The sequence below is a fragment of the Bos indicus x Bos taurus genome, chromosome 2 (assembly GCF_003369695.1).
Source record: "Bos indicus x Bos taurus breed Angus x Brahman F1 hybrid chromosome 2, Bos_hybrid_MaternalHap_v2.0, whole genome shotgun sequence".
Lineage (NCBI taxonomy): Eukaryota > Metazoa > Chordata > Mammalia > Artiodactyla > Bovidae > Bos > Bos indicus x Bos taurus.
The window spans coordinates 114,886,167-114,894,442 of NC_040077.1; the positions used below are offsets into that span (position 1 = coordinate 114,886,167).

General features: G+C 37.8%; 1 pseudogene; it reads right to left on the reverse strand.

Moving 5' to 3' along the window:
* Window positions 1–104: 104 nt before the first annotated feature.
* LOC113881187 lies at window positions 105–1,065 on the reverse strand (annotated as a pseudogene).
* Between the last annotated feature and the right edge of the window lie 7,211 nt (window positions 1,066–8,276).

Below are 8,276 nucleotides of genomic sequence, written 5' to 3' on the forward strand. Positions count from 1 at the left end.
TTCAGATGAAAGTTTACTTCTAGAAATCTACTTCTAGATTTATTAAACTTTACTGATTTAAAATTTTTCCAATAACAAATAACAGTTTTCCTCTTTATCTTGAATTACTTTTTTATATAAATACTATCTGGCAATTTATTAACAACAGAGCATACCAAACAACAAACTGTTTTATATCTTTCAGAAAGAAAAAAAAAAGACTAAATTTGAGAAGATGGCACCCACTGAATTTGGACACAATTACAATGTGGTTTAAGTATTTCCTTGGGGAGGGGACACGACGCCTCTACTCAATTAAGAGAAACATTTGTACATTTGTACAGTCTTTATTTTTACACCCATCATGCCGTGAATTTATAGAGAATGGGCTCCAACAGGTCAACTGTTAGAACTGTTTTTAACTCCTTAACATTGATCCTCACAAAGTATACTTCTCTGGGTGGAGGAAACTGTTGTTTCAGCTGAACCCAAGCCCCTTTCTCTTTGGTTTCCTTCTTGTACTGATCATTTTCCTTCACACATTTCAGGAAACTGTCTCGGCTCTTGGAGTGCTTAATCTGCTTGATACACGCATTAATTCTCTTGACCAGAATCTTGCCTTTAACTTGTTTGTTTACAGTGATGCCAACAGCATGCTGGGTAATGTAGACTCTCCCAGTTTTGCCATGATAACATTTCTGGAGCATTCCTTTTTGAACATTACCCAGTCTCTTGGTGTCTACAGTATCATCCTTCTTGTAGATTTGCATGTATGTAGCCAGAGGAACAATTCCAAGTTCTCCAAAAGGCCTAGAGAACATGTGGAGGGTGCCCCTCCTCTCTCCCTTTGTGCTGGTCATTTTGGTGAATTGCTGGAAGAAGATGGTTCCAGCCAAGAGGTTGAATTACTTTTAAAGATTAATGGAAAATAATTTAGCACATTCAAACGACAAATATCAATATCAGCACTTCATGTTAAACTGGAAAAATAAGAAACAAAATCTTATGTAAAATAAATCAATACCCAACAATAAAATTATGCAAAACTGAAATGATTATATCATTGGTAAAAGTGAAAGTCACCCAGTTGTGTCCAACTCTGTGATCCCACAGACTACGCAGTCCATGGAATTCTCCAGGCCAGAATACTGGAGTGGGTAGCCATTTCCTTCTCCCGCGGATCTTTCCAACCCAGGGATCAAACCCAGGTCTCCTGCATTGCAGGCAGATTCTTTACCAGTTAAGCCACAAGGGAAGCCCTGTATATCACTGGTGGACACACAATTTACCAAAAAGTAAAAACCATAACTCTTGAATATTTAGAGAATTACTAAATATACTTAAACACATGTATCTGTGAATTGGAAGACTTTACTATTGTTTCAATTCTGCAATTTTCTCATCATGATATAAAAGTAAAAAAATCAAGAAAATCCATGTATAATTTGTTTTGGCTCAACTGAGAATGGCAGTTGAGCCATCTCACCTTTGCTCAGTGATGATCTGCCCACTTCCGTCAGAGATCTTGCTTGTTCAGTTCAGGTCAGTCACTCAGTTGTGTCAGACTCTGCAACACCATGGACTGAAGCACGCCAGGCCTCCCTGTCCATCACCAACTCCCAGAGCTTACTCAAACTCATGCCCATTGAGTCGGTGATGCCATCCAACCATCTCATCCTCTGTTGTCCCCTTCTCCTCCCGCCTTCAAACTTTCCCAGCATCAGAGTCTTTTCGAATGAGTCAGCTCTTCGCATCAGGTGCCCAAAGTATTGGAGTTTCAGCTTCAACAGCAGTTCTTCCAATGAATATTCAGGACTGATCTCCTTTAGGATGGACTGGTTGGATCTCCTTGCAGTCCAAGGGACTCTCAGGAGTCTTCTCCAACACCACAGTTCAAAAGCATCAATTCTTTGGTGCTCAGCTTTCTTCACAGTCCAACTCTCACATCCATACATGACTACTGGAAAAACCATACCTTCGACCAGATGGACCTTAGTTGGCAAAGTAATGTCTCTGCTTTTTAATATGCTATCTAGGTAGGTCATAACTTTTCTTCCAAGGAGCAAGCATCTTTTAATTTCATGGCTGCAATCACCATCTGCAGTGATTTTGGAGCCCCCCAAAAATAAAGTCAGCCACTGTTTCCACTGTTTGTCCATCTATTTCCCATGAAGTGATGGGACAAGATGCCATGATCTTCGTTTTCTAAATGTTGAGCTTTAAGCCAACCTTTTCACTCTCCTCTTTCATTTTCATCAAGAGGCTCTTTAGTTCTTCTTCACTTTCTGCCCTAAGGGTGGTGTCATCTGCATATCTGAGGTTGTTGATATTTCTCCCTGCAATCTTGATTCCAGCTTGTGCTTCATCCAGCCCAGCATTTCTCATGATGTACTCGCATTTAAGTTAAATAAGCACAGTGACAATATCACCATGCAATCTTGCTTGTGCATATGGACATTTGCACAGATTGCAATGCTTCCCACCAAAATTGCTTATTCTCTTTCAGTTTGGCCAAGGTTAATTGTGGTTTATTTGTTGGCAATAAAACTGACAAAAATCTTTCTTTCTCCCTAACAGCCTTTTCAATTTCTCTTTTCCCTAATTCCCTTCCTATCACATTTCAACTGACTGTAAAATGAAGCGCCAGCAGGTGGTTCAGGACCACGGAGAGCGTGAGGAAGAGGCACTACCAACATATTCTAGTCATACAGGTGGGGGAAAAGATGTTCCTAAAATAGTTGCTGGACAACTTTCACTTAAAGGACATTATTGTAATGAAGAAAAGTAGAATTTTGATTCTCTGATATTTGGGAGAAGGTATTTTTCTTGACATCATTTCAGTGTTTTCTAAACTTCTTCATCGAATTCTATGTAACGAAAGACAAGAAGACACCAAAAGTCGGCAGAGCCAGAAACTGCCAGTGCACAACCTCTTTTGAGGTTTCATGTTTATGATGTGTGGCCTTTTATGTAAATTTTCACATTTTTTAACAGTTATGAGCCTCACCCGTCTACCGTAGAAGAGAATGAAATCATTCAGAGATACATGAAGCTGAGGATGGATAATTAGAGGAGTGTGTGAAGGCTCCAGTCTTATGTTTCTAGACCTGCCCTGGGAACTCGCAGCTTGTCCTTCAGTTCTGTGAACTACCAGAATCCTTTCAGTGGTTTTCCTCTTCTCTCCTTTTAGTTTCCATAAGCTAGATTCATTTGAGTTTTGTTACTTGCAACTGTGTCCTACTACTGCAGATATGTAGGATGAGATGGATAAATGAGAAGAAAAGTAATTCTAGGCTAGAAGCAAAACAAGTTTATAGCAAGGAAGAAGGAATGTAACTTGGGATTTTCTGGGACAGTGAGAAAATGAGCTTAAGAAAATTGAAGTGGTTTATAAGGAATGTATTTAAATAACTTCTCTGTACTAGAACTGAGTAAGAGTATATTAATCTTTAAGCTCTTCAGAAGGCAGTTAAACAAGAGCTATACAAATTTTGAATGCATATGCCATTTGATCCAGCAATTCCACTTTCAGAAGTGAATTCTGTGGAAATAATCATTCATAGATATTCACTGAAATTTGTCTTGTGACTGAAAATAACATACATGTCCATCAATAGTGAAATTATTAAATAAGTTATTCCATATTTACATGTTGAAATACTGCATAGCCATTAAAGATAATTTAGGAAACTTATTTGTATCACTGTGAAACAATTCTCACAGGAAAAAAAAGTCAGGGTACAAAACTGTAATATAAATGCTCTCATTTGCGTTTTTTAAAAATCACAGGTATATTTTTCTACATAGACAAACTCTAGAAAGGCAAACAAATCTTAACAATGGTTTTCTCTGGGAAAGGGACTCTGTTTTCCCATATTCTCTTATAGTGCTTGTTTGATTTTTCAACTACATTCTTGTATTACTACTGGAATTAAACCATGATATTTAATATAGCATGTGCAGAACAAGGAAAATTTTAATAACACGTAATGGTTATCATTTGCTTAGGAATTTCTATATAACCATTGATTTAAGCCCTTTAATATGTTTTCTCATTCAGTCCTCCCAGCAACCCTGTAAGAAAAATGTGTTTCTCAAATTGCACTTGACGTTGCTGCAAATAAGGCTCAAAGAATCTTAATTCAAAGTGCCATAATTCCAAACCCTGGCTCCAGAGCTTTTATCTTTAACCATTCCACCCCTGTGCCTCCATGAGTTGCTCCTGACTTTCTTGTAATACACCCAAGGACAGATTTCTGTGGATAAAAAACTAAACTTCCTTGTAGATAGTCTATCAATGACATCCAGTAAGGATTTCTTCATAATGACTAATAAAGTAGAATAAGCTTACCCTTCTGTACCAGGTACTTAGATTTGGGGTAGAGGTTTTCTTAAACTGAGAGTTAAGGTAAACACCACTTTGTAAATTTCACTAGAGAGCAATGAATAATAATAGTTTATCCAGCAGTTGGAGCCATTAAATTGTTTAATCTGGGTAATGACAAAGTTGGACTTTGTAGTTAGATCACTCTTGTAGTTTTGGAGGATGGACTTAGAAGAGAAAAGGTTGGAGGAAGAAAGGTAATCAACATGGAAATTTATTAGGCATCTACACAGCATTCACTTTCTTCATCTCCTGCCAAGAGCACCCTGATCCTCTGTGGATTAATTCATAGAAGGCAATTAATTTAAGCCTTCCTTAGAACTGAATTGTCTTGTTCAATTGGCTCTGCCATTTACCATCATTGTAAATGTTGGTAATTATCTAACCTGCCTCATGTCTCAAGTATTAAAAACATGGGAATAATAATGGTTATCTCCCTGGGCCATTGTGAGATTTTAAACAGATAGTTCCTATATTATCAATGCTTTATAAATATTAGTCACCATCATTATTGTTGTCTTAGCCATGTATGTTGAATGAGATTACTCCCACCCGTCATCTCTCTCATCTTTAATCCCTCATCCTTTGCAGATCAGAGCCTACCATATAGTGGTGAGAATCATAGAAATTTTATCCTTCAAGAAGGAGTAAGAGTTTGCTAGGTTGACTCTCACCTTAACTTACTTTATTTTTCTTAAGTATCACAAGTTACATACGTTAAATATGCATGCATGTGTGCTTCAGTCGTGTCTGACTGTTTGTGACACTATGGACCATAGTCCACCAGGCTCCTCTGTCCATGAGATTCTCCAGGCAAGAATACTGAAGATCTCCAGGGGATCTTCCCAACCCAGGGATCGAACTCACATCTCTTACATCTCCTGCACTGGCAGGTGGGTTCTTTACCACTAGCCACCACCTGGGAAGATACAAGTTAAATATATCTCCAGACAAATATGTGTTGAATAAAGATGGCTTAAGGGAGCATTCCAGGCATGGAGAACTATTTGAACAATGGTGGGAAAGCCATGAAGAAAAGCAGGTGTTCTGTGTGGACTGGAAGAAAAGGAATACACTGCCTGACTATAAATGAGATCATGCATGTAAGGGATTAATCATCACATAATCATCACAGTTCCATTATAAGAAGCAGGGACTTATAAACTCTTCGAGGGGAAGAGGGTCCTCTTCATTTGAGAATCACTCATAGCAAGCACTCAGTACCCATTGTAGAACTGAGTGCTTTTACATTAACTCGAGGGCCCACACTGCTGACTTTGAAGGCAGATCAAAGAGTTTGGAATTACTTGGCAAATAATAAGGAGTACTTATGATAAACAAGGGAAGTAACATGAGCAGATCTGAAAACAGAATAAAATGGAAATCTTGGGCAAGGTAGGTTAGGTAGAAACCTGTTCAAAAGATCAAATGAGATAATGAAGGTCCGGGTTAGAAATGAGGAGGAAGGAACATATGTGGGAAAAAAAAAAGAAACAACTCAAGAGGTGGGGATACTGAACTTTGAAAACAGCCAGCTGTTTGGAACAATTTTAAGAGAGAAGTCAAAGATGACTGGGATTTTGGTCCTTAGCAGTTGGGAGGATGGTGGGACCTCTGACTACTTTTTACACTTTTCTTTTTTTTAAGAAATGGAAGACTATATTATGCACAGAAAAAGTAGTAGCTGGAAGTCAGCATGTTTGTGCCAGTTCCCAATCCCTCAAGCCCACAAGGATGACTTAGTTGGCTGATACAAACTTTGCATAGAATATAGAGAGGAGTCCAGGGCTACAGGCCTCACAAGCGGCAAACAAGCCACCCTCCATCCTTGCCGTTCTCCAGGGAGTGAGCAGATACCGGCAGTCACTCTGTGTGCTCCTTGATCTATTTGACTGCTCATATGACTAGCTACAGAAACTGCCCAACGTCAGAAGACAGATCTGTGTACCAGCTGGACACTAAGAAACAATTTTCAGAGACTGCTTTGGGCCCTGGGAGGATGCCCCTCCCAATGCCATTTTTTTCAAGTATACTCATTGGATCAGTTTTAAGGAAAACTTGCTTGAAGTTCTTTTCTTTTTTTGCTCAAACTCTAACCTAATTAATTTTTCTTCTCTTAATCCTTATTCATTATTAATTAGAATTGTTGGTAAGTAACATTGGTTTTTGTCATGAAATTTCTGTTCAGTAATTATATAAGCTAATTTCTGCAATAAGCATGGTGAAGATTATTTTTATAACTCAAAATAATGGTGTGTTATGAGCAATTTCCTAGAATCTGCTTTTGGAATCCTTCTTTGCATCTAGTTTGGAGATTCTTTTCCAAAATAAGGATCAGAACATCAGATAATACAGTTACTAAACATTTCATCTGAGCTTTAAAAATGCATTGAACATTTTACTGCTTAATTCCTCTAGGTAACATAGAAATCTTTGGGGAATTTTTGTATTGTATTAATTGAAGCATATCAAGGTCGATTGATTCTAAACACCATAAACTCACGTAACATGAGGCAAAAGTAAAAATTAAAACTTGTGATCTCTATTCCACTTCATTAATTCTTTTTGATGGAGGAAAAGGGTTATTTGAAGAGTTGTCACTAGATTTGTCTCTAGCAAAACTAAAATGCTTATTGTTATTATTAGTCTAGTTGCTTGTCAGTTGGAAGAGTGAATTTTCCAGGAATTCTTCAAAGTATAACTTTCAAGACTCTGGCTACCAAAGATTAATTCTTATCTTTCTCTAAGTTGTAATATATTCGTGGGTGCTTCAAACATTAAAATAAAGGTCGACACTTTGAAGTTAAGGAAGTAAAAACCAAAGTGGGTATTTATAGCTTTAAGTTTTGTTTGTTTTACAAAAAGAACTGCTTTGGGTGTCTCATTTGTGAGGTAATGCTGATGGTTCCTCTATTAGTGTGCAGGTTGGGCTGTCTTTGTCACCGTATCTGGCTTCAGCTAGGAGGTGGATTCAATAATGTTATGCTGACTTGCAGGCTACAAAGCCTCTGACGAAAGGTCATCACATCTGAAGTCTGATTTTATGTCAGTAGCTGACCTTCTTTTCACCTTCTTCCCCATGGACTTCTTAACTTAGTATTTCTAAAGATATTATACAGTGCCATCTTGCTGACTTAGACGAGACTGTGACAAATTTAATGTCACTTCACCTTTGCAAGGGAGAATTCAAGACCTATCACTGTGTCCAGAACCCAAGTAGCATATCTGAATATTGTAAACTGCAGAACTGGTTGCATTAACTAGACTGGAATGGAAATGATGAAAAAAAGGCAACTTGTGCAAGGAATTATCAGTTCATCTTCTGGAGAAGGTTATCTCGGAGGTCAAATGTTTCTTTTGTCTAACAATGTTGGAATAAAGAAACGTTCCTACTTATAGTCCAGGCTAAGGGATGAATAATCTTTTTAACTGTGCCCTATATCCAAGATGCTGTCATTTACAGGGTGTGAACACAAGATAGAAAACACAGGTTTAATGCCTTTCCCCACTCTCAATGTTTTTAAAAGAAAATTTGCATTTTGGTTGATTTTTCACTGAAGCAAAATGACAATTTACATTTCAATTGTGGTTTTCCCTCGGCACACTAAAATGTGGAGTTCATTGAACATGTCAGTCTATCAGCATTTTCTACAGCTATTGTTTCCAGTGTCTAAAATGGTGTGACAATACCACTTTGATGATACTATTTTTGTCCTGTATGACAGCACATAGTGAGTTACATACTCCTAATACTATGTTTACTCCGTGAAGGTATGAGCAGGCAAGGTCAGAAGTTACATTAATCATTTGGGGATGGGCTCATTTGGTCAAATGTCATCAAACAATCTTCTGAGAACTAAAAATTAGTCAAGTTATTGGCTTAACTAAAATGCCTGGTGGGTTAAAGTAAATG